The 23,380-nt window shown below is 46.1% G+C and overlaps 33 non-coding genes across 33 annotated transcripts; 6 read left to right on the top strand and 27 right to left on the bottom strand.

Annotated features, from left to right (window-relative positions):
- Positions 1-37: 37 nt before the first annotated feature.
- On the bottom strand, positions 38-110 carry trnav-aac (transfer RNA valine (anticodon AAC)). The gene has a single exon. It is a non-coding gene; the product is annotated as a tRNA-Val (tRNA).
- Positions 111-1,027: 917 nt separating this feature from the next.
- trnav-uac (transfer RNA valine (anticodon UAC)) lies at positions 1,028-1,100 on the bottom strand. Its single transcript has one exon. It is a non-coding gene; the product is annotated as a tRNA-Val (tRNA).
- Positions 1,101-1,358: 258 nt separating this feature from the next.
- trnav-aac (transfer RNA valine (anticodon AAC)) lies at positions 1,359-1,431 on the bottom strand. Its single transcript has one exon. It is a non-coding gene; the product is annotated as a tRNA-Val (tRNA).
- Positions 1,432-1,881: 450 nt separating this feature from the next.
- trnad-guc (transfer RNA aspartic acid (anticodon GUC)) lies at positions 1,882-1,953 on the top strand. The gene has a single exon. It is a non-coding gene; the product is annotated as a tRNA-Asp (tRNA).
- Positions 1,954-4,003: 2,050 nt separating this feature from the next.
- Positions 4,004-4,076, bottom strand: trnav-aac (transfer RNA valine (anticodon AAC)). The gene has a single exon. It is a non-coding gene; the product is annotated as a tRNA-Val (tRNA).
- Positions 4,077-5,323: 1,247 nt separating this feature from the next.
- Positions 5,324-5,396, bottom strand: trnav-uac (transfer RNA valine (anticodon UAC)). Its single transcript has one exon. It is a non-coding gene; the product is annotated as a tRNA-Val (tRNA).
- A 1,247-nt stretch (positions 5,397-6,643) lies between these two features.
- trnav-cac (transfer RNA valine (anticodon CAC)) lies at positions 6,644-6,716 on the bottom strand. Its single transcript has one exon. It is a non-coding gene; the product is annotated as a tRNA-Val (tRNA).
- A 257-nt stretch (positions 6,717-6,973) lies between these two features.
- trnav-uac (transfer RNA valine (anticodon UAC)) lies at positions 6,974-7,046 on the bottom strand. Its single transcript has one exon. It is a non-coding gene; the product is annotated as a tRNA-Val (tRNA).
- Positions 7,047-7,633: 587 nt separating this feature from the next.
- Positions 7,634-7,706, bottom strand: trnal-caa (transfer RNA leucine (anticodon CAA)). The gene has a single exon. It is a non-coding gene; the product is annotated as a tRNA-Leu (tRNA).
- A 257-nt stretch (positions 7,707-7,963) lies between these two features.
- trnav-cac (transfer RNA valine (anticodon CAC)) lies at positions 7,964-8,036 on the bottom strand. The gene has a single exon. It is a non-coding gene; the product is annotated as a tRNA-Val (tRNA).
- Positions 8,037-8,293: 257 nt separating this feature from the next.
- trnav-uac (transfer RNA valine (anticodon UAC)) lies at positions 8,294-8,366 on the bottom strand. The gene has a single exon. It is a non-coding gene; the product is annotated as a tRNA-Val (tRNA).
- A 257-nt stretch (positions 8,367-8,623) lies between these two features.
- On the bottom strand, positions 8,624-8,696 carry trnav-uac (transfer RNA valine (anticodon UAC)). Its single transcript has one exon. It is a non-coding gene; the product is annotated as a tRNA-Val (tRNA).
- Positions 8,697-8,954: 258 nt separating this feature from the next.
- trnav-aac (transfer RNA valine (anticodon AAC)) lies at positions 8,955-9,027 on the bottom strand. Its single transcript has one exon. It is a non-coding gene; the product is annotated as a tRNA-Val (tRNA).
- A 450-nt stretch (positions 9,028-9,477) lies between these two features.
- On the top strand, positions 9,478-9,549 carry trnad-guc (transfer RNA aspartic acid (anticodon GUC)). Its single transcript has one exon. It is a non-coding gene; the product is annotated as a tRNA-Asp (tRNA).
- Positions 9,550-11,130: 1,581 nt separating this feature from the next.
- Positions 11,131-11,202, top strand: trnad-guc (transfer RNA aspartic acid (anticodon GUC)). The gene has a single exon. It is a non-coding gene; the product is annotated as a tRNA-Asp (tRNA).
- A 65-nt stretch (positions 11,203-11,267) lies between these two features.
- trnav-uac (transfer RNA valine (anticodon UAC)) lies at positions 11,268-11,340 on the bottom strand. The gene has a single exon. It is a non-coding gene; the product is annotated as a tRNA-Val (tRNA).
- Positions 11,341-11,927: 587 nt separating this feature from the next.
- On the bottom strand, positions 11,928-12,000 carry trnav-uac (transfer RNA valine (anticodon UAC)). The gene has a single exon. It is a non-coding gene; the product is annotated as a tRNA-Val (tRNA).
- A 258-nt stretch (positions 12,001-12,258) lies between these two features.
- Positions 12,259-12,331, bottom strand: trnav-aac (transfer RNA valine (anticodon AAC)). Its single transcript has one exon. It is a non-coding gene; the product is annotated as a tRNA-Val (tRNA).
- A 1,247-nt stretch (positions 12,332-13,578) lies between these two features.
- On the bottom strand, positions 13,579-13,651 carry trnav-cac (transfer RNA valine (anticodon CAC)). Its single transcript has one exon. It is a non-coding gene; the product is annotated as a tRNA-Val (tRNA).
- A 257-nt stretch (positions 13,652-13,908) lies between these two features.
- trnav-uac (transfer RNA valine (anticodon UAC)) lies at positions 13,909-13,981 on the bottom strand. Its single transcript has one exon. It is a non-coding gene; the product is annotated as a tRNA-Val (tRNA).
- Positions 13,982-14,238: 257 nt separating this feature from the next.
- On the bottom strand, positions 14,239-14,311 carry trnav-uac (transfer RNA valine (anticodon UAC)). The gene has a single exon. It is a non-coding gene; the product is annotated as a tRNA-Val (tRNA).
- Positions 14,312-14,569: 258 nt separating this feature from the next.
- Positions 14,570-14,642, bottom strand: trnav-aac (transfer RNA valine (anticodon AAC)). The gene has a single exon. It is a non-coding gene; the product is annotated as a tRNA-Val (tRNA).
- A 450-nt stretch (positions 14,643-15,092) lies between these two features.
- trnad-guc (transfer RNA aspartic acid (anticodon GUC)) lies at positions 15,093-15,164 on the top strand. The gene has a single exon. It is a non-coding gene; the product is annotated as a tRNA-Asp (tRNA).
- A 919-nt stretch (positions 15,165-16,083) lies between these two features.
- On the top strand, positions 16,084-16,155 carry trnad-guc (transfer RNA aspartic acid (anticodon GUC)). Its single transcript has one exon. It is a non-coding gene; the product is annotated as a tRNA-Asp (tRNA).
- A 65-nt stretch (positions 16,156-16,220) lies between these two features.
- trnav-uac (transfer RNA valine (anticodon UAC)) lies at positions 16,221-16,293 on the bottom strand. The gene has a single exon. It is a non-coding gene; the product is annotated as a tRNA-Val (tRNA).
- Positions 16,294-17,212: 919 nt separating this feature from the next.
- Positions 17,213-17,285, bottom strand: trnav-cac (transfer RNA valine (anticodon CAC)). Its single transcript has one exon. It is a non-coding gene; the product is annotated as a tRNA-Val (tRNA).
- Positions 17,286-18,202: 917 nt separating this feature from the next.
- Positions 18,203-18,275, bottom strand: trnav-cac (transfer RNA valine (anticodon CAC)). Its single transcript has one exon. It is a non-coding gene; the product is annotated as a tRNA-Val (tRNA).
- Positions 18,276-19,852: 1,577 nt separating this feature from the next.
- trnal-caa (transfer RNA leucine (anticodon CAA)) lies at positions 19,853-19,925 on the bottom strand. The gene has a single exon. It is a non-coding gene; the product is annotated as a tRNA-Leu (tRNA).
- Positions 19,926-20,182: 257 nt separating this feature from the next.
- On the bottom strand, positions 20,183-20,255 carry trnav-cac (transfer RNA valine (anticodon CAC)). Its single transcript has one exon. It is a non-coding gene; the product is annotated as a tRNA-Val (tRNA).
- A 257-nt stretch (positions 20,256-20,512) lies between these two features.
- trnav-uac (transfer RNA valine (anticodon UAC)) lies at positions 20,513-20,585 on the bottom strand. Its single transcript has one exon. It is a non-coding gene; the product is annotated as a tRNA-Val (tRNA).
- Positions 20,586-20,842: 257 nt separating this feature from the next.
- trnav-uac (transfer RNA valine (anticodon UAC)) lies at positions 20,843-20,915 on the bottom strand. Its single transcript has one exon. It is a non-coding gene; the product is annotated as a tRNA-Val (tRNA).
- A 258-nt stretch (positions 20,916-21,173) lies between these two features.
- Positions 21,174-21,246, bottom strand: trnav-aac (transfer RNA valine (anticodon AAC)). Its single transcript has one exon. It is a non-coding gene; the product is annotated as a tRNA-Val (tRNA).
- A 450-nt stretch (positions 21,247-21,696) lies between these two features.
- On the top strand, positions 21,697-21,768 carry trnad-guc (transfer RNA aspartic acid (anticodon GUC)). The gene has a single exon. It is a non-coding gene; the product is annotated as a tRNA-Asp (tRNA).
- The last annotated feature ends 1,612 nt before the right edge of the window (positions 21,769-23,380 follow it).

Raw genomic sequence — 23,380 nt, 5'->3', positions numbered from 1 at the left:
CTCAGTTTTTTATTACAAATACAAAGAAAAATGGTCATGTTTCCACCCGGTCTCGAGCCGGGGACCTTTCGCGTGTTAGGCGAACGTGATAACCACTACACTATGGTAACACACGCTTAACTTAAACTTGTTAGCACTGCCGGAAATCAAACTAGCTGGCTGGCTTTTCCAGTTTTCGAGGACAGGTTCCCCTCTACACCCGACCCATAGGTAGTTGTACAGCCCTTCTTTCCTAGTTAGTATAGTGGATAGTATCTCCCCCTGTCACGGGGAAGACCAGGGTTGAATTCCCCGACGGGGAGGTGGTATTTGTGAAAACAATCTTTTCGATGCTCAGTTTTTATTACAAATTCAAAGAAAATGGTCATGTTTCCACCCGGTCTCGAGCCAGTGACCTTTCACATGTGAAGCGAACTTGACAACCACCACACTATGGAAACAGACTTTAAACTACAACATGTTAGCAATGCTCTAAATAAGCCTAGCTGGCTGGCTTTTCCAGTTTTCAAGGACAGGTTCCCCTCTACCCCCGACCAGTGAGTAGTATTATAGCCCTTCTTTCCTCGTTAGTATAGTGGATAGTATCGCCCCCTGTCACGGGGAAGACCGGGGTTCGATTCCCCGACGGGGAGGTGGTGTTTGTGAAAACAATCTTTTCGATGCCAAGTTTTTATTGCAAATACAAAGAAAATGGTCATGTTTCCACCCGGTCTCGAGCCAGGGACCTGTTTCTTGAAAGGCAAACTTGATAACCACTACACTATGGAAACAGAATCTGAAGTTAAACTTGTTAACAATGCTCTAAATAGGCCTAGCTGGCTGGCTTTTCCAGTTTTCAAGGACAGGTTCCCTTCTACCCCCAACCAGTGAGTAGTAGCGTTGCCCTTCTTTCCTCGTTAGTATAGTGGATAGTATCTTCCCCTGTCACGGGGAAGACGGGGGTTCGATTTCCAGACGGGGAGGTGGTGTTTGTGAAAACAATCTTTTGGATGATCAGTTTTCATTGCAAATACAAAGAAAATGGTCATGTTTCCACCCGGTCTCGAGCCAGGGACCTTTCGCGTGTAAGGCGAACGTGATAACCACTACACTATGGAAACAGAATTTGAGCTGAAACTTGTTAGCACTGCTGAAAATCAGCCTAGCTGGCTGGCTTTTCCAGTTTTCAAAGACAGGTTGCCTTCTAAACCCGACCAGGAGGTAGTTGTATAGCCCTTCTTTCCTACTTAGTATAGTGGATAGTATCTTCCCCTATCACGGGGAAGACCGGGGTTGAATTCCCCGACGGGCAGGTGGTATTTGTGAAAACAAACTTTTTGATGCTCAGTTTTTATTACAAATACAAAGAAAAATGGTCATGTTTCCACCCGGTCTCGAGCCGGGGACCTTTCGCGTGTTAGGCAAACGTGATAACCACTACACTATGGTAACACACGCTTAACTTAATCTTGTTAGCACTGCCGGAAATCAAACTAGCTGGCTGGCTTTTCCAGTTTTCGAGGACAGGTTCCCCTCTACACCCGACCTATAGGTAGTTGTACAGCCCTTCTTTCCTAGTTAGTATAGTGGATAGTATCTCCCCCTGTCACGGGAAAGACCAGGGTTGAATTCCCCGACGGGGAGGTGGTATTTGTGAAAACAATCTTTTCGATGCTCAGTTTTTATTACAAATTCAAAGAAAATGGTCATGTTTCCACCCGGTCTCGAGCCAGGGACCTTTCACATGTGAAGCGAACTTGACAACCACTACACTATGGAAACAGACTTTGAACTACAGCATGTTAGCAATGCTCTAAATAAGCCTAGCTGGCTGGCTTTTCCAGTTTTCAAGGACAGGTTAGCCTCTACCCCCGACCAGTGAGTAGTAGTATAGCCCTTCTTTCCTCGTTAGTATAGTGGATAGTATCTCCCCCTGTCACGGGGAAGACCGGGGTTCGATTCCCCGACGGGGAGGTGGTGTTTGTGAAAACAATCTTTTTGATGCCAAGTTTTTATTGCAAATACAAAGAAAATGGTCATGTTTCCACCTGGTCTCGAGCCAGGGACCTTTCATGTGTGAGGGAAACGTGATAACCACTACACTATGAAAACAGACTCTGAACTTCACCTTGTTAGCAATATTCTAAATCAGCCTAGCTGGCTGGCTTTTCCAGTTTTCGAGGACAGGTTCCCCTCTACCCCCAACCAGGAGGTAGTTGTATAGCCCTTCTTTCCTAGTTAGTATAGTGGATAGTATCTCCCCCTGTCACGGGGAAGACCGGGGTTGAATTCCCCGACGGGGAGGTGGTATTCGTGAAAACAAACTTTTCGATGCTCAGTTTTTATTACAAATACAAAGAAAAATGGTGATGTTTCCACCCGGTCTCAAGCCAGGGACCTTTCGCGTGTGAGGCAAACGTGATAACCACTCCACTATGGAAAGGCAAACTTAACTTAAACTTGTTAGCACTGCCAGAAATCAAACTAGCTGGCTGGCTTTTCCAGTTTTCGAGGACAGGTTCCCCTCTACACCCAACCAGGAGGTAGTTGTATAGCCCTTCTTTCCTAGTTAGTATAGTGGATAGTATCTCTCCCCCTGTCACGGGGAAGACCGGGGTTGAATTCCCCGACGGGGAGGTGTTATTTGTGAAAACAATCTTTTCGATGCTCAATTTTTATTACAAATACAAAGAAAATGGTCATGTTTCCACCAGGTCTCGAGCCAGGTACCTTTCGCGTGTGAGGGAAACGTGATAACCACTACACTATGAAAACAGACTCTGAACTTCAACTTGTTAGCAATACTCTAAATAAGCCTAGCTGGCTGGCTTTTCCAGTTTTCAAGGACAGGTTCCCCTCTACCCCCGACCAGTGAGTAGTAGTGTTGCCCTTCTTTCCTCGTTAGTATAGTGGATAGTATCTCCCCCTGTCACGGGGAAGACCGGGGTTCGATTCCCTGACGGGGAGGTGGTGTTTGAGAAAACAATCTTTTGGATGATCAGTTTTCATTGCAAATACAAAGAAAATGGTCATGTTTCCACCCGGTCTCGAGCCAGGGACCTGTTTCTTGAAAGGCAAACTTGATAACCACTAAGCTATGGAAACAGAATCTGAAGTTAAACTTGTTAACAATGCTCTAAATAGGCCTAGCTGGCTGGCTTTTCCAGTTTTCAAGGACAGGTTCCCTTCTACCCCCAACCAGGAGGTAGTAGTATAGCCCTTCTTTCCCAGTTAATATAGTAGATAGTATCTCCCCCTGTCACGGGGAAGACCGGGGTTGAATTCCCCGACGGGGAGGTGGTATTTGTGAAAACAATCTTTTCGATGCTCAGTTTTTATTACAAATACAAAGAAAATGGTCATGTTTCCACCCGGTCTCGAGCCAGGGACATTTCGCGTGTGAGGGAAACGTGATAACCACTACACTATGGAAACAGACTCTGAACTTCAACTTGTTAGCAATGCTCTAAATAAGCCTAGCTGGCTGGCTTTTCCAGTTTTCAAGGACAGGTTCCCCTCTACCCCCGACCAGTGAGTAGTAGTGTTGCCCTTCTTTCCTCGTTAGTATAGTGGATAGTATCTCCCCCTGTCACGGGGAAGACCGGGGTTCGATTGCCCGACGGGGAGGTGGTATTTGTGAAAACAATATTTTCGATGCCCAGTTTTTATTGCAAATACAAAGAAAATGGTCATGTTTCCACCCGGTCTCGAGCCAGTGACCTGTTTCTTGAAAGGCAAACTTGATAACAACTAAGCTCTGGAAACAGAATCTGAAGTTAAACTTGTTAACAATGCTCTAAATAGGCCTAGCTGGCTGGCTTTTCCAGTTTTCAAGGACAGGTTCACCTCTACACCCGACCCATAGGTAGTTGTATAGCCCTTCTTTCCTAGTTAGTATAGTGGATAGTATCTCCCCCTGTCACGGGGAAGACCGGGGTTGAATTCCCCGACGGGGAGGTTGTATTTGTGAAAACAAACTTTTTGATGCTCAGTTTTTTATTACAAATACAAAGAAAAATGGTCATGTTTCCACCCGGTCTCGAGCCGGGGACCTTTCGCGTGTTAGGAGAACGTGATAACCACTACACTATGGAAACAGACTCTGAACTTCAACTTGTTAGCAATGCTCTAAATAAGCCTAGCTGGCTGGCTTTTCCAGTTTTCAAGGACAGGTTCCCCTCTAACCCCGACCAGTGAGTAGTAGTGTTGCCCTTCTTTCCTCGTTAGTATAGTGGATAGTATCTCCCCATGTCACGGGGAAGACCGGGGTTCGATTCCCCGACGGGGAGGTGGTGTTTGAGAAAACAATCTTTTGGATGATCAGGTTTCATTGCAAATACAAAGAAAATGGTCATGTTTCCACCCGGTCTCGAGCCAGGGACCTTTCGCGTGTAAGGGGAACGTGATAACCACTACACTCTGGAAACAGAATTTGAGCTTAAACTTGTTAGCACTGCTGAAAATCAGCCTAGCTGGCTGGCTATTCCAGTTTTCAAAGACAGGTTGCCTTCTAAACCCGACCAGGAGGTAGTTGTATAGCCCTTCTTTCCTAGTTAGTATAGTGGATAGTATCTTCCCCTGTCACGGGGAAGACCGGGGTTCGATTCCCTGACGGGGAGGTGGTGTTTGAGAAAACAATCTTTTGGATGATCAGTTTTCATTGCAAATACAAAGAAAATGGTCATGTTTCCACCCGGTCTCGATCCAGGGACCTTCCGCGTGTGAGGCGAACGTGATAACCACTACACTATGGAAAGACAAACTTAACTTAAACTTGTTAGCACTGCCGGAAATCAAACTAGCTGTCTGGCTTTTCCAGTTTTCGAGGACAGGTTCCCCTCTACACCGGACCCATAGGTAGTTGTATAGCCCTTCTTTCCTAGTTAGTATAGTGGATAGTATCTCCCCCTGTCACGGGGAAGACCGGGGTTGAATTCCCCGACGGGGAGGTGTTATTTGTGAAAACAATCTTTTCGATTCTCAGTTTTTATTACAAATACAAAGAAAATGGTGATGTTTCAACCCGGTCTCGAGCCAGGGACCTTCCGCGTGTGAGGCGAACGTGATAACCAATACACTATGGAAACAGATTCTGAACTTCAACTTGTTAGCAATGCTCTAAATAAGCCTAGCTGGCTGGCTTTTCCAGTTTTCAAGGACAGGTTCCCCTCTACCCCCAACCAGGGAGTAGTAGTATAGCCCTTCTTTCCTCGTTAGTATAGTGGATAGTATCTCCCCCTGTCACGGGGAAGACCAGGGTTCGATTCCCCGACGGGGAGGTTGTGTTTGAGAAAACAATCTTTTGGATGATCAGTTTTCATTGCAAATACAAAGAAAATGGTCATGTTTCCACCCGGTCTCGAGCCAGGGACATTTCGCGTGTAAGGCGAACATGATAACCACTACACTATGGAAACAGAATTTGAGCTTAAACTTGTTAGCACTGCTGAAAATCAGCCTAGTTGGCTGGCTTTTCCAGTTTTCAAAGACAGGTTGCCTTCTACACCCGACCAGGAGGTAGTTGTATAGCCCTTCTTTCCTCGTTAGTATAGTGGATAGTATCTCCCCCTGTCACGGGGAAGACCGGGGTTGAATTCCCCGACGGGGAGGTGTTATTTGTGAAAACAATCTTTTCGATGCTCAATTTTTATTACAAATACAAAGAAAATGGTCATGTTTCCACCCGGTCTCGAGCCAGGGACATTTCGCGTGTGAGGGAAACGTGATAACCACTACACTATGGAAACAGACTCTGAACTTCAACTTGTTAGCAATGCTCTAAATAAGCCTAGCTGGCTGGCTTTTCCAGTTTTCAAGGACAGGTTCCCCTCTAACCCCGACCAGTGAGTAGTAGTGTCGCCCTTCTTTCCTCGTTAGTATAGTGGATAGTATCTCCCCATGTCACGGGGAAGACCGGGGTTCGATTCCCCGACGGGGAGGTGGTGTTTGAGAAAACAATCTTTTGGATGATCAGGTTTCATTGCAAATACAAAGAAAATGGTCATGTTTCCACCCGGTCTCGAGCCAGGGACCTTTCGCGTGTAAGGGGAACGTGATAACCACTACACTCTGGAAACAGAATTTGAGCTTAAACTTGTTAGCACTGCTGAAAATCAGCCTAGCTGGCTGGCTTTTCCAGTTTTCAAAGACAGGTTGCCTTCTAAACCCGACCAGGAGGTAGTTGTATAGCCCTTCTTTCCTAGTTAGTATAGTGGATAGTATCTTCCCCTGTCACGGGGAAGACCGGGGTTCGATTCCCTGACGGGGAGGTGGTGTTTGAGAAAACAATCTTTTGGATGATCAGTTTTCATTGCAAATACAAAGAAAATGGTCATGTTTCCACCCGGTCTCGATCCAGGGACCTTCCGCGTGTGAGGCGAACGTGATAACCACTACACTATGGAAAGACAAACTTAACTTAAACTTGTTAGCACTGCCGGAAATCAAACTAGCTGTCTGGCTTTTCCAGTTTTCGAGGACAGGTTCCCCTCTACACCGGACCCATAGGTAGTTGTATAGCCCTTCTTTCCTAGTTAGTATAGTGGATAGTATCTCCCCCTGTCACGGGGAAGACCGGGGTTGAATTCCCCGACGGGGAGGTGTTATTTGTGAAAACAATCTTTTCGATTCTCAGTTTTTATTACAAATACAAAGAAAATGTTGATGTTTCCACCCGGTCTCGAGCCAGGGACCTTTCGCGTGTGAGGCGAACGTGATAACCACTACACTATGGAAACAGATTCTGAACTTCAACTTGTTAGCAATGCTCTAAATAAGCCTAGCTGGCTGGCTTTTCCAGTTTTCAAGGACAGGTTCCCCTCTACCCCCAACCAGGGAGTAGTAGTATAGCCCTTCTTTCCTCGTTAGTATAGTGGATAGTATCTCCCCCTGTCACGGGGAAGACCAGGGTTCGATTCCCCGACGGGGAGGTGGTGTTTGAGAAAACAATCTTTTGGATGATCAGTTTTCATTGCAAATACAAAGAAAATGGTCATGTTTCCACCCGGTCTCGAGCCAGGGACCTTTCGCGTGTAAGGCGAACATGATAACCACTACACTATGGAAACAGAATTTGAGCTTAAACTTGTTAGCACTGCTGAAAATCAGCCTAGCTGGCTGGCTTTTCCAGTTTTCAAAGACAGGTTGCCTTCTACACCCGACCAGGAGGTAGTTGTACAGCCCTTCTTTCCTCGTTAGTATAGTGGATAGTATCTCCCCCTGTCACGGGGAAGACCGGGGTTGAATTCCCCGACGGGGAGGTGTTATTTGTGAAAACAATCTTTTCGATGCTCAATTTTTATTACAAATACAAAGAAAATGGTCATGTTTCCACCCGGTCTCGAGCCAGGGACATTTCGCGTGTGAGGGAAACGTGATAACCACTACACTATGGAAACAGACTCTGAACTTCAACTTGTTAGCAATGCTCTAAATAAGCCTAGCTGGCTGGCTTTTCCAGTTTTCAAGGACAGGTTCCCCTCTACCCCCGACCAGTGAGTAGTAGTGTTGCCCTTCTTTCCTCGTTAGTATAGTGGATAGTATCTCCCCCTGTCACGGGGAAGACCTAGGTTCGATTCCTCGACGGGGAGGTGGTATTTGTGAAAACAATATTTTCGATGCCCAGTTTTTATTGCAAATACAAAGAAAATGGTCATGTTTCCACCCGGTCTCGAGCCAGGGACCTTTCGCTTTTGAGGCGAACGTGATAACCACTACACTATGGAAAGACGCGCTTAACTTAAACATGTTAGCACTGCCGGAAATCAAACTAGCTGGCTGGCTTTTCCAGTTTTCGAGGACAGGTTCACCTCTACACCCGACCCATAGGTAGTTGTATAGCCCTTCTTTCCTAGTTAGTATAGTGGATAGTATCTCCCCCTGTCACGGGGAAGACCGGGGTTGAATTCCCCGACGGGGAGGTTGTATTTGTGAAAACAATCTTTTCGATTCTCAGTTTTTATTACAAATACAAAGAAAATGGTCATGTTTCCACCCGGTCTCGAGCCAGGGACCTTTCGCGTGTGAGGCGAACGTGATAACCACTACACTATGGAAACAGATTCTGATCTTCAACTTGTTAGCAATGCTCTAAATAAGCCTAGCTGGCTGGCTTTTCCAGTTTTCAAGGACAGGTTCCCCTCTACCCCCGAACAGGGAGTAGTAGTACAGCCCTTCTTTCCTCGTTAGTATAGTGGATAGTATCTTCCCCTGTCACGGGGAAGACGGGGGTTCGATTCCCAGACGGGGAGGTGGTGTTTGTGAAAACAATCTTTTGGATGATCAGTTTTCATTGCAAATACGAAGAAAATGGTCATGTTTCCACCCGGTCTCGAGCCAGGGACCTTTCGCGTGTAAGGCGAACGTGATAACCACTACACTATGCAAACAGAATTTGAGCTTAAACTTGTTAGCACTGCTGAAAATCAGCCTAGCTGGCTGCCTTTTCCAGTTTTCAAGGACAGGTTCCCCTCTACCCCCGACCAGGGAGTAGTAGTATAGCCCTTCTTTCCTCTTTAGTATAGTGGATAGTATCTTCCCCTGTCACGGGGAAGACGGGGGTTCGATTCCCAGACGGGGAGGTGGTGTTTGTGAAAACAATCTTTTGGATGATCAGTTTTCATTGCAAATACAAAGAAAATGGTCATGTTTCCACCCGGTCTCGAGCCAGGGACCTTTCGCGTGTAAGGCGAACGTGATAACCACTACACTATGGAAACAGAATTTGAGCTGAAACTTGTTAGCACTGCTGAAAATCAGCCTAGCTGGCTGGCTTTTCCAGTTTTCAAAGACAGGTTGCCTTCTAAACCCGACCAGGAGGTAGTTGTATAGCCCTTCTTTCCTACTTAGTATAGTGGATAGTATCTTCCCCTATCACGGGGAAGACCGGGGTTGAATTCCCCGACGGGCAGGTGGTATTTGTGAAAACAAACTTTTTGATGCTCAGTTTTTATTACAAATACAAAGAAAAATGGTCATGTTTCCACCCGGTCTCGAGCCGGGGACCTTTCGCGTGTTAGGCAAACGTGATAACCACTACACTATGGTAACACACGCTTAACTTAATCTTGTTAGCACTGCCGGAAATCAAACTAGCTGGCTGGCTTTTCCAGTTTTCGAGGACAGGTTCCCCTCTACACCCGACCTATAGGTAGTTGTACAGCCCTTCTTTCCTAGTTAGTATAGTGGATAGTATCTCCCCCTGTCACGGGAAAGACCAGGGTTGAATTCCCCGACGGGGAGGTGGTATTTGTGAAAACAATCTTTTCGATGCTCAGTTTTTATTACAAATTCAAAGAAAATGGTCATGTTTCCACCCGGTCTCGAGCCAGGGACCTTTCACATGTGAAGCGAACTTGACAACCACTACACTATGGAAACAGACTTTGAACTACAGCATGTTAGCAATGCTCTAAATAAGCCTAGCTGGCTGGCTTTTCCAGTTTTCAAGGACAGGTTAGCCTCTACCCCCGACCAGTGAGTAGTAGTATAGCCCTTCTTTCCTCGTTAGTATAGTGGATAGTATCTCCCCCTGTCACGGGGAAGACCGGGGTTCGATTCCCCGACGGGGAGGTGGTGTTTGTGAAAACAATCTTTTTGATGCCAAGTTTTTATTGCAAATACAAAGAAAATGGTCATGTTTCCACCTGGTCTCGAGCCAGGGACCTTTCATGTGTGAGGGAAACGTGATAACCACTACACTATGAAAACAGACTCTGAACTTCACCTTGTTAGCAATATTCTAAATCAGCCTAGCTGGCTGGCTTTTCCAGTTTTCGAGGACAGGTTCCCCTCTACCCCCAACCAGGAGGTAGTTGTATAGCCCTTCTTTCCTAGTTAGTATAGTGGATAGTATCTCCCCCTGTCACGGGGAAGACCGGGGTTGAATTCCCCGACGGGGAGGTGGTATTCGTGAAAACAAACTTTTCGATGCTCAGTTTTTATTACAAATACAAAGAAAAATGGTGATGTTTCCACCCGGTCTCAAGCCAGGGACCTTTCGCGTGTGAGGCAAACGTGATAACCACTCCACTATGGAAAGGCAAACTTAACTTAAACTTGTTAGCACTGCCAGAAATCAAACTAGCTGGCTGGCTTTTCCAGTTTTCGAGGACAGGTTCCCCTCTACACCCAACCAGGAGGTAGTTGTATAGCCCTTCTTTCCTAGTTAGTATAGTGGATAGTATCTCTCCCCCTGTCACGGGGAAGACCGGGGTTGAATTCCCCGACGGGGAGGTGTTATTTGTGAAAACAATCTTTTCGATGCTCAATTTTTACTACAAATACAAAGAAAATGGTCATGTTTCCACCAGGTCTCGAGCCAGGTACCTTTCGCGTGTGAGGGAAACGTGATAACCACTACACTATGGAAACAGACTCTGAACTTCAACTTGTTAGCAATACTCTAAATAAGCCTAGCTGGCTGGCTTTTCCAGTTTTCAAGGACAGGTTCCCCTCTACCCCCGACCAGTGAGTAGTAGTGTTGCCCTTCTTTCCTCGTTAGTATAGTGGATAGTATCTCCCCCTGTCACGGGGAAGACCGGGGTTCGATTCCCTGACGGGGAGGTGGTGTTTGAGAAAACAATCTTTTGGATGATCAGTTTTCATTGCAAATACAAAGAAAATGGTCATGTTTCCAGCCGGTCTCGAGCCAGGGACCTGTTTCTTGAAAGGCAAACTTGATAACCACTAAGCTATGGAAACAGAATCTGAAGTTAAACTTGTTAACAATGCTCTAAATAGGCCTAGCTGGCTGGCTTTTCCAGTTTTCAAGGACAGGTTCCCTTCTACCCCCAACCAGGAGGTAGTAGTATAGCCCTTCTTTCCCAGTTAGTATAGTGGATAGTATCTCCCCCTGTCACGGGGAAGACCGGGGTTGAATTCCCCGACGGGGAGGTGTTATTTGTGAAAACAATCTTTTCGATTCTCAGTTTTTATTACAAATACAAAGACAATGGTGATGTTTCCACCCGGTCTCGAGCCAGGGACCTTTCGCGTGTGAGGCAAACGTGATAACCACTAAACTATGGAAACAGATTCTGAACTTCAACTTGTTAGCAATGCTCTAAATAAGCCTAGCTGGCTGGCTTTTCCAGTTTTCAAGGACAGGTTCCCCTCTACCCCCGACCAGGGAGTAGTAGTATAGCCCTTCTTTCCTCGTTAGTATAGTGGATAGTATCTCCCCCTGTCACGGGGAAGACCGGGGTTCGATTCCCCGACGGGGAGGTGGTGTTTGAGAAAACAATCTTTTGGATGATCAGTTTTCATTGCAAATACAAAGAAAATGGTCATGTTTCCACCCGGTCTCGAGCCAGGGATCTTTCGCGTGTAAGGGGAACGTGATAACCACTACACTATGGAAACAGAATTTGAGCTTTAACTTGTTAGCACTGCTGAAAATCAGCTGAGCTGGCTGGCTTTTCCAGTTTTCAAAGACAGGTTGCCTTCTACACCCGACCAGGAGGTAGTTGTATAGCCCTTCTTTCCTCGTTAGTATAGTGGATAGTATCTCCCCCTGTCACGGGGAAGACCGGGGTTGAATTCCCCGACGGTGAGGTGTTATTTGTGAAAACAATCTTTTCGATGCTCAATTTTTATTACAAATACAAAGAAAATGGTCATGTTTCCACCCGGTCTCGAGCCAGGGACATTTCGCATGTGAGGGAAACGTGATAACCACTACACTATGGAAACAAACTCTGAACTTCAACTTGTTAGCAATGCTCTAAATAAGCCTAGCTGGCTGGCTTTTCCAGTTTTCAAGGACAGGTTCCCCTCTACCCCCGACCAGTGAGTAGTAGTGTTGCCCTTCTTTCCTCGTTAGTATAGTGGATAGTATCTTCCCCTGTCACGGGGAAGACGGGGGTTCGATTCCCAGACGGGGAGGTGGTGTTTGTGAAAACAATCTTTTGGATGATCAGTTTTCATTGCAAATACAAAGAAAATGGTCATGTTTCCACCCGGTCTCGAGCCAGGGACCTTTCGCGTGTAAGGCGAACGTGATAACCACTACACTATGGAAACAGAATTTGAGCTTAAACTTGTTAGCACTGCTGAAAATCAGCCTAGCTGGCTGGCTTTTCCAGTTTTCAAAGACAGGTTGCCTTCTAAACCCGACCAGGAGGTAGTTGTATAGCCCTTCTTTCCTACTTAGTATGGTGGGTAGTATCTTCCCCTATCACGGGGAAGACCGGGGTTGAATTCCCCGACGGGCAGGTGGTATTTGTGAAAACAAACTTTTTGATGCTCAGTTTTTATTACAAATACAAAGAAAAATGGTCATGTTTCCACCCGGTCTCGAGCCGGGGACCTTTCGCGTGTTAGGCAAACGTGATAACCACTACACTATGGTAACACACGCTTAACTTAAACTTGTTAGCACTGCCGGAAATCAAACTAGCTGGCTGGCTTTTCCAGTTTTCGAGGACAGGTTCCCCTCTACACCCGACCTATAGGTAGTTGTACAGCCCTTCTTTCCTAGTTAGTATAGTGGATAGTATCTCCCCCTGTCACAGGAAAGACCAGGGTTGAATTCCCCGACGGGGAGGTGGTATTTGTGAAAACAATCTTTTCGATGCTCAGTTTTTATTACAAATTCAAAGAAAATGGTCATGTTTCCACCCGGTCTCGAGCCAGGGACCTTTCACATATGAAGCGAACTTGACAACCACTACACTATGGAAACAGACTTTGAACTACAGCATGTTAGCAATGCTCTAAATAAGCCTAGCTGGCTGGCTTTTCCAGTTTTCAAGGACAGGTTCCCCTCTACCCCCGACCAGTGGGTAGTAGTATAGCCCTTCTTTCCTCGTTCGTATAGTGGATAGTATCTCCCCCTGTCACGGGGAAGACCGGGGTTCGATTCCCCGACGGGGAGGTGGTATTTGTGAAAACAATATTTTCGATGCCCAGTTTTTATTGCAAATACAAAGAAAATGGTCATGTTTCCACCCGGTCTCGAGCCAGTGACCTGTTTCTTGAAAGGCAAACTTGATAACAACTAAGCTCTGGAAACAGAATCTGAAGTTAAACTTGTTAACAATGCTCTAAATAGGCCTAGCTGGCTGGCTTTTCCAGTTTTCAAGGACAGGTTTCCTTCTACCCCCAACCAGGAGGTAGTAGTATAGCCCTTCTTTCCCAGTTAGTATAGTAGATAGTATCTCCCCCTGTCACGGGGAAGACCGGGGTTGAATTCCCCGACGGGGAGGTGGTATTTGTGAAAACAATCTTTTCGATGCTCAGTTTTTATTACAAATACAAAGAAAATGGTCATGTTTCCATTCGGTCTCGAGCCAGGGACCTTTCGCTTTTGAGGCGAACGTGATAACCACTACACTATGGAAAGACGCGCTTAACTTAAACATGTTAGCACTGCCGGAAATCAAACTAGCTGGCTGGCTTTTCCAGTTTTCGAGGACAGGTTCACCTCTACACCCGACCCATAGGTAGTTGTATAGCCCTTCTTTCCTAGTTAGTATAGTGGATAGTATCTCCCCCTGTCACGGGGAAGACCGGGGTTGAATTCCCCGACGGGGAGGTTGTATTTGTGAAAACAATCTTTTCGATTCTCAGTTTTTATTACAAATACAAAGAAAATGGTCATGTTTCCACCCGGTCTCGAGCCAGGGACCTTTCGCGTGTGAGGCGAACGTGATAACCACTACACTATGGAAACAGATTCTGATCTTCAACTTGTTAGCAATGCTCTAAATAAGCCTAGCTGGCTGGCTTTTCCAGTTTTCAAGGACAGGTTCCCCTCTACCCCCGAACAGGGAGTAGTAGTACAGCCCTTCTTTCCTTGTTAGTATAGTGGATAGTATCTTCCCCTGTCACGGGGAAGACGGGGGTTAGATTCCCAGACGGGGAGGTGGTGTTTGTGAAAACAATCTTTTGGATGATCAGTTTTCATTGCAAATACAAAGAAAATGGTCATGTTTCCACCCGGTCTCGAGCCAGGGACCTTTCGCGTGTAAGGCGAACGTGATAACCACTACACTATGCAAACAGAATTTGAGCTTAAACTTGTTAGCACTGCTGAAAATCAGCCTAGCTGGCTGGCTTTTCCAGTTTTCAAGGACAGGTTCCCCTCTACCCCCGACCAGGGAGTAGTAGTATAGCCCTTCTTTCCTCTTTAGTAAAGTGGATAGTATCTTCCCCTGTCACGGGGAAGACGGGTGTTCGATTCCCAGACGGGGAGGTGGTGTTTGTGAAAACAATCTTTTGGATGATCAGTTTTCATTCCAAATACAAAGAAAATTGTCATGTTTCCACCCGGTCTCGAGCCAGGGACCTTTCGCGTGTAAGGCGAACGTGATAACCACTACACTATGGAAACAGAATTTGAGCTTAAACTTGTTAGCACTGCTGAAAATCAGCCTAGCTGGCTGGCTTTTCCAGTTTTCAAAGACAGGTTGCCTTCTAAACCCGACCAGGAGGTAGTTGTATAGCCCTTCTTTCCTACTTAGTATAATGGATAGTATCTTCCCCTATCACGGGGAAGACCGGGGTTGAATTCCCCGACGGGCAGGTGGTATTTGTGAAAACAAACTTTTTGATGCTCAGTTTTTATTACAAATACAAAGAAAAATGGTCATGTTTCCACCCGGTCTCGAGCCGGGGACCTTTCGCGTGTTAGGCAAACGTGATAACCACTACACTATGGTAACACACGCTTAACTTAAACTTGTTAGCACTGCCGGAAATCAAACTAGCTGGCTGGCTTTTCCAGTTTTCGAGGACAGGTTCCCCTCTACACCCGACCTATAGGTAGTTGTACAGCCCTTCTTTCCTAGTTAGTATAGTGGATAGTATCTCCCCCTGTCACAGGAAAGACCAGGGTTGAATTCCCCGACGGGGAGGTGGTATTTGTGAAAACAATCTTTTCGATGCTCAGTTTTTATTACAAATTCAAAGAAAATGGTCATGTTTCCACCCGGTCTCGAGCCAGGGACCTTTCACATATGAAGCGAACTTGACAACCACTACACTATGGAAACAGACTTTGAACTACAAAATGTTAGCAATGTTCTAAATAAGCCTAGCTGGCTGGCTTTTCCAGTTTTCAAGGACAGGTTCCCCTCTACCCCCGACCAGTGAGTAGTAGTATAGCCCTTCTTTCCTCGTTAGTATAGTGGATAGTATCTCCCCCTGTCACGGGGAAGACCGGGGTTCGATTCCCCGACGGGGAGGTGGTGTTTGTGAAAACAATCTTTTCGATGCCAAGTTTTTATTGCAAATACAAAGAAAATGGTCATGTTTCCACCCGGTCTCGAGCCAGGGACCTTTCATGTGTGAGGGAAACGTGATAACCACTACACTATGAAAACAGACTCTGAACTTCACCTTGTTAGCAATATTCTAAATCAGCCTAGCTGGCTGGCTTTTCCAGTTTTCGAGGACAGGTTCCCCTCTACCCCCAACCAGGAGGTAGTTGTATAGCCCTTCTTTCCTAGTTAGTATAGTGGATAGTATCTCCCCCTGTCACGGGGAAGACCGGGGTTGAATTCCCCGACGGGGAGGTGGTATTCGTGAAAACAAACTTTTCGATGCTCAGTTTTTATTACAAATACAAAGAAAAATGGTGATGTTTCCACCCGGTCTCAAGCCAGGGACCTTTCGCGTGTGAGGCAAACGTGATAACCACTCCACTATGGAAAGGCAAACTTAACTTAAACTTGTTAGCACTGCCAGAAATCAAACTAGCTGGCTGGCTTTTCCAGTTTTCGAGGACAGGTTCCCCTCTACACCCAACCAGGAGGTAGTTGAAAAGCCCTTCTTTCCTAGTTAGTATAGTGGATAGTATCTCCCCCTGTCACGGGGAAGACCGGGGTTGAATTCCCCGACGGGGAGGTGTTATTTGTGAAAATAATCTCTTCGATGCTCAATTTTTATTACAAATACAAAGAAAATGGTCATGTTTCCACCAGGTCTCGAGCCAGGTACCTTCCGCGTGTGAGGGAAACGTGATAACCACTACACTATGGAAACAGATTCTGAACTTCAACTTGTTAGCAATGCTCTAAATAAGCCTAGCTGGCTGGCTTTTCCAGTTTTCAAGGACAGGTTCCCCTCTACCCCCGACCAGGGAGTAGTAGTATAGCCCTTCTTTCCTCGTTAGTATAGTGGATAGTATCTCCCCCTGTCACGGGGAAGACCGGGGTTCGATTCCCCGACGGGGAGGTGGTGTTTGAGAAAACAATCTTTTGGATGATCAGTTTTCATTGCAAATACAAAGAAAATGGTCATGTTTCCACCCGGTCTCGAGCCAGGGACCTTTCGCGTGTAAGGCGAACGTGATAACCACTACACTATGGAAACAGAATTTGAGCTTAAACTTGTTAGCACTGCTGAAAATCAGCCTAGCTGGCTGGCTTTTCCAGTTTTCAAAGACAGGTTGCCTTCTACACCCGACCAGGAGGTAGTTGTATAACCCTTCTTTCCTCGTTAGTATAGTGGATAGTATCTCCCCCTGTCAGGGGGAAGACCAGGGGTTGAATTCCCCGACGGGGAGGTGTTATTTGTGAAAACAATCTTTTTGATGCTCAATTTTTATTACAAATACAAAGAAAATGGTCATGTTTCCACCCGGTCTCGAGCCAGGGACCTTTTCGCGTGTGAGGGAAACGTGATAACCACTACACTATGGAAACAGACTCTGAACTTCAACTTGTTAGCAATGCTCTAAATAAGCCTAGCTGGCTGGCTTTTCCAGTTTTCAAGGACAGGTTCCCCTCTACCCCCGACCAGTGAATAGTAGTGTTGCCCTTCTTTCCTCGTTAGTATAGTGGATAGTATCTCCCCCTGTCACGGGGAAGACCGGGATTCGATTCCCCGACGGGGAGGTGGTATTTGTGAAAACAATATTTTCGATGCCCAGTTTTTATTGCAAATACAAAGAAAATGGTCATGTTTCCACCCGGTCTCGAGCCAGGGACCTGTTTCTTGAAAGGCAAACTTGATAACCACTAAGCTATGGAAACAGAATCTGAAGTTAAACTTGTTAACAATGCTCTAAATAGGCCTAGCTGGCTGGCTTTTCCAGTTTTCAAGGACAGGTTCCCTTCTACCCCCAACCAGGAGGTAGTAGTATAGCCCTTCTTTCCCAGTTAATATCGTAGATAGTATCTCCCCCTGTCACGGGGAAGACCGGGGTTGAATTCCCCGACGGGGAGGTGTTATTTGTGAAAACAATCTTTTCGATTCTCAGTTTTTATTACAAATACAAAGAAAATGGTGATGTTTCCACCCGGTCTCGAACCAGGGACCTTTCGCGTGTGAGGCAAACGTGATAACCACTACACTATGGAAACAGATTCTTAACTTCAACTTGTTAGCAATGCTCTAAATAAGCCTAGCTGGCTGGCTTTTCCAGTTTTCAAGGACAGGTTCCCCTCTAGCCCCGACCAGGGAGTAGTAGTATAGCCCTTCTTTCCTCGTTAGTATAGTGGATAGTATCTCCCCATGTCACGGGGAAGACCGGGGTTCGATTCCCCGACGGGGAGGTGGTGTTTGAGAAAACAATCTTTTGGATGATCAGGTTTCATTGCAAATACAAAGAAAATGGTCATGTTTCCACCCGGTCTCGAGCCAGGGACCTTTCGCGTGTAAGGGGAACGTGATAACCACTACACTCTGGAAACAGAATTTGAGCTTAAACTTGTTAGCACTGCTGAAAATCAGCCTAGCTGGCTGGCTTTTCCAGTTTTCAAAGACAGGTTGCCTTCTAAACCCGACCAGGAGGTAGTTGTATAGCCCTTCTTTCCTAGTTAGTATAGTGGATAGTATCTTCCCCTGTCACGGGGAAGACCGGGGTTCGATTCCCTGACGGGGAGGTGGTGTTTGAGAAAACAATCTTTTGGATGATCAGTTTTCATTGCAAATACAAAGAAAATGGTCATGTTTCCACCCGGTCTCGATCCAGGGACCTTCCGCGTGTGAGGCGAACGTGATAACCACTACACTATGGAAAGACAAACTTAACTTAAACTTGTTAGCACTGCCGGAAATCAAACTAGCTGTCTGGCTTTTCCAGTTTTCGAGGACAGGTTCCCCTCTACACCGGACCCATAGGTAGTTGTATAGCCCTTCTTTCCTAGTTAGTATAGTGGATAGTATCTCCCCCTGTCACGGGGAAGACCGGGGTTGAATTCCCCGACGGGGAGGTGTTATTTGTGAAAACAATCTTTTCGATTCTCAGTTTTTATTACAAATACAAAGAAAATGGTGATGTTTCCACCCGGTCTCGAGCCAGGGACCTTTCGCGTGTGAGGCGAACGTGATAACCACTACACTATGGAAACAGATTCTGAACTTCAACTTGTTAGCAATGCTCTAAATAAGCCTAGCTGGCTGGCTTTTCCAGTTTTCAAGGACAGGTTCCCCTCTACCCCCAACCAGGGAGTAGTAGTATAGCCCTTCTTTCCTCGTTAGTATAGTGGATAGTAGCTCCCCCTGTCACGGGGAAGACCAGGGTTCGATTCCCCGACGGGGAGGTGGTGTTTGAGAAAACAATCTTTTGGATGATCAGTTTTCATTGCAAATACAAAGAAAATGGTCATGTTTCCACCCGGTCTCGAGCCAGGGACCTTTCGCGTGTAAGGGGAACGTGATAACCACTACACTCTGGAAACAGAATTTGAGCTTAAACTTGTTAGCACTGCTGAAAATCAGCCTAGCTGGCTGGCTTTTCCAGTTTTCAAAGACAGGTTGCCTTCTAAACCCGACCAGGAGGTAGTTGTATAGCCCTTCTTTCCTAGTTAGTATAGTGGATAGTATCTTCCCCTGTCACGGGGAAGACCGGGGTTCGATTCCCTGACGGGGAGGTGGTGTTTGAGAAAACAATCTTTTGGATGATCAGTTTTCATTGCAAATACAAAGAAAATGGTCATGTTTCCACCCGGTCTCGATCCAGGGACCTTCCGCGTGTGAGGCGAACGTGATAACCACTACAGTATGGAAAGACAAACTTAACTTAAAGTTGTTAGCACTGCCGGAAATCAAACTAGGTGTCTGGCTTTTCCAGTTTTCGAGGACAGGTTCCCCTCTACACCGGACCCATAGGTAGTTGTATAGCCCTTCTTTCCTAGTTAGTATAGTGGATAGTATCTCCCCCTGTCACGGGGAAGACCGGGGTTGAATTCCCCGACGGGGAGGTGTTATTTGTGAAAACAATCTATTCGATGCTCAATTTTTATTACAAATACAAAGAAAATGGTCATGTTTCCACCCGGTCTCGAGCCAGGGACATTTCGCGTGTGAGGGAAACGTGATAACCACTACACTATGGAAACAGACTCTGAACTTCAACTTGTTAGCAATGCTCTAAATAAGCCTAGCTGGCTGGCTTTTCCAGTTTTCAAGGACAGGTTCCCCTCTACCCCCGACCAGTGAGTAGTAGTGTTGCCCTTCTTTCCTCGTTAGTATAGTGGATAGTATCTCCCCATGTCACGGGGAAGACCGGGGTTCGATTCCTCGACGGGGAGGTGGTATTTGTGAAAACAATATTTTCGATGCCCAGTTTTTATTGCAAATACAAAGAAAATGGTCATGTTTCCACCCGGTCTCGAGCCAGTGACCTGTTTCTTGAAAGGCAAACTTGATAACAACTAAGCTCTGGAAACAGAATCTGAAGTTAAACTTGTTAACAATGCTCTAAATAGGCCTAGCTGGCTGGCTTTTCCAGTTTTCAAGGACAGGTTCCCTTCTACCCCCAACCAGGAGGTAGTAGTATAGCCCTTCTTTCCCAGTTAGTATAGTAGATAGTATCTCCCCCTGTCACGGGGAAGACCGGGGTTGAATTCCCCGACGGGGAGGTGGTATTTGTGAAAACAATCTTTTCGATGCTCAGTTTTTATTACAAATACAAAGAAAATGGTCATGTTTCCACCCGGTCTCGAGCCAGGGACCTTTCGCTTTTGAGGCGAACGTGATAACCACTACACTATGGAAAGACGCGCTTAACTTAAACATGTTAGCACTGCCGGAAATCAAACTAGCTGGCTGGCTTTTCCAGTTTTCGAGGACAGGTTCACCTCTACACCCGACCCATAGGTAGTTGTATAGCCCTTCTTTCCTAGTTAGTATAGTGGATAGTATCTCCCCCTGTCACGGGGAAGACCGGGGTTGAATTCCCCGACGGGGAGGTTGTATTTGTGAAAACAATCTTTTCGATTCTCAGTTTTTATTACAAATACAAAGAAAATGGTCATGTTTCCACCCGGTCTCGAGCCAGGGACCTTTCGCGTGTGAGGCGAACGTGATAACCACTACACTATGGAAACAGATTCTGATCTTCAACTTGTTAGCAATGCTCTAAATAAGCCTAGCTGGCTGGCTTTTCCAGTTTTCAAGGACAGGTTCCCCTCTACCCCCGAACAGGGAGTAGTAGTACAGCCCTTCTTTCCTCGTTAGTATAGTGGATAGTATCTTCCCCTGTCACGGGGAAGACGGGGGTTCGATTCCCAGACGGGGAGGTGGTGTTTGTGAAAACAATCTTTTGGATGATCAGTTTTCATTGCAAATACAAAGAAAATGGTCATGTTTCCACCCGGTCTCGAGCCAGGGACCTTTCGCGTGTAAGGCGAACGTGATAACCACTACACTATGCAAACAGAATTTGAGCTTAAACTTGTTAGCACTGCTGAAAATCAGCCTAGCTGGCTGCCTTTTCCAGTTTTCAAGGACAGGTTCCCCTCTACCCCCGACCAGGGAGTAGTAGTATAGCCCTTCTTTCCTCTTTAGTATAGTGGATAGTATCTTCCCCTGTCACGGGGAAGACGGGGGTTCGATTCCCAGACGGGGAGGTGGTGTTTGTGAAAACAATCTTTTGGATGATCAGTTTTCATTGCAAATACAAAGAAAATGGTCATGTTTCCACCCGGTCTCGAGCCAGGGAGCTTTCGCGTGTAAGGCGAACGTGATAACCACTACACTATGGAAACAGAATTTGAGCTGAAACTTGTTAGCACTGCTGAAAATCAGCCTAGCTGGCTGGCTTTTCCAGTTTTCAAAGACAGGTTGCCTTCTAAACCCGACCAGGAGGTAGTTGTATAGCCCTTCTTTCCTACTTAGTATAGTGGATAGTATCTTCCCCTATCACGGGGAAGACCGGGGTTGAATTCCCCGACGGGCAGGTGGTATTTGTGAAAACAAACTTTTTGATGCTCAGTTTTTATTACAAATACAAAGAAAAATGGTCATGTTTCCACCCGGTCTCGAGCCGGGGACCTTTCGCGTGTTAGGCAAACGTGATAACCACTACACTATGGTAACACACGATTAACTTAATCTTGTTAGCACTGCCGGAAATCAAACAAGCTGGCTGGCTTTTCCAGTTTTCGAGGACAGGTTCCCCTCTACACCCGACCTATAGGTAGTTGTACAGCCCTTCTTTCCTAGTTAGTATAGTGGATAGTATCTCCCCCTGTCACGGGAAAGACCAGGGTTGAATTCCCCGACGGGGAGGTGGTATTTGTGAAAACAATCTTTTCGATGCTCAGTTTTTATTACAAATTCAAAGAAAATGGTCATGTTTCCACCCGGTCTCGAGCCAGGGACCTTTCACATGTGAAGCGAACTTGACAACCACTACACTATGGAAACAGACTTTGAACTACAGCATGTTAGCAATGCTCTAAATAAGCCTAGCTGGCTGGCTTTTCCAGTTTTCAAGGACAGGTTAGCCTCTACCCCCGACCAGTGAGTAGTAGTATAGCCCTTCTTTCCTCGTTAGTATAGTGGATAGTATCTCCCCCTGTCACGGGGAAGACCGGGGTTCGATTCCCCGACGGGGAGGTGGTGTTTGTGAAAACAATCTTTTTGATGCCAAGTTTTTATTGCAAATACAAAGAAAATGGTCATGTTTCCACCTGGTCTCGAGCCAGGGACCTTTCATGTGTGAGGGAAACGTGATAACCACTACACTATGAAAACAGACTCTGAACTTCACCTTGTTAGCAATATTCTAAATCAGCCTAGCTGGCTGGCTTTTCCAGTTTTCGAGGACAGGTTCCCCTCTACCCCCAACCAGGAGGTAGTTGTATAGCCCTTCTTTCCTAGTTAGTATAGTGGATAGTATCTCCCCCTGTCACGGGGAAGACCGGGGTTGAATTCCCCGACGGGGAGGTGGTATTCGTGAAAACAAACTTTTCGATGCTCAGTTTTTATTACAAATACAAAGAAAAATGGTGATGTTTCCACCCGGTCTCAAGCCAGGGACCTTTCGCGTGTGAGGCAAACGTGATAACCACTCCACTATGGAAAGGCAAACTTAACTTAAACTTGTTAGCACTGCCAGAAATCAAACTAGCTGGCTGGCTTTTCCAGTTTTCGAGGACAGGTTCCCCTCTACACCCATCCAGGAGGTAGTTGTATAGCCCTTCTTTCCTAGTTAGTATAGTGGATAGTATCTCTCCCCCTGTCACGGGGAAGACCGGGGTTGAATTCCCCGACGGGGAGGTGTTATTTGTGAAAACAATCTTTTCGATGCTCAATTTTTACTACAAATACAAAGAAAATGGTCATGTTTCCACCAGGTCTCGAGCCAGGTACCTTTCGCGTGTGAGGGAAACGTGATAACCACTACACTATGGAAACAGACTCTGAACTTCAACTTGTTAGCAATACTCTAAATAAGCCTAGCTGGCTGGCTTTTCCAGTTTTCAAGGACAGGTTCCCCTCTACCCCCGACCAGTGAGTAGTAGTGTTGCCCTTCTTTCCTCGTTAGTATAGTGGATAGTATCTCCCCCTGTCACGGGGAAGACCGGGGTTCGATTCCCTGACGGGGAGGTGGTGTTTGAGAAAACAATCTTTTGGATGATCAGTTTTCATTGCAAATACAAAGAAAATGGTCATGTTTCCAGCCGGTCTCGAGCCAGGGACCTGTTTCTTGAAAGGCAAACTTGATAACCACTAAGCTATGGAAACAGAATCTGAAGTTAAACTTGTTAACAATGCTCTAAATAGGCCTAGCTGGCTGGCTTTTCCAGTTTTCAAGGACAGGTTCCCTTCTACCCCCAACCAGGAGGTAGTAGTATAGCCCTTCTTTCCCAGTTAGTATAGTGGATAGTATCTCCCCCTGTCACGGGGAAGACCGGGGTTGAATTCCCCGATGGGGAGGTGGTGTTTGTGAAAACAATCTTTTGGATGATCAGTTTTCATTGCAAATACAAAGAAAATGGTCATGTTTTCACCCGGTCTCGAGCCAGGGACCTTTCGCGTGTAAGGCGAACGTGATAACCACTACATTATGGAAACAGAATTTGAGCTTAAACTTGTTAGCACTGCTGAAAATCAGCCTAGCTGGCATGCTTTTCCAGTTTTCAAAGACAGGTTGCCTTCTAAACCCGACCAGGAGGTAGTTGTATAGCCCTTCTTTCCTCGTTAGTATAGTGGATAGTATCTTCCC

This window comes from Vanacampus margaritifer, chromosome 4 (genome assembly GCF_051991255.1).
Source record: "Vanacampus margaritifer isolate UIUO_Vmar chromosome 4, RoL_Vmar_1.0, whole genome shotgun sequence".
NCBI lineage: Eukaryota > Metazoa > Chordata > Actinopteri > Syngnathiformes > Syngnathidae > Vanacampus > Vanacampus margaritifer.
This window is presented reverse-complemented; position numbering and strand designations above follow the sequence as displayed.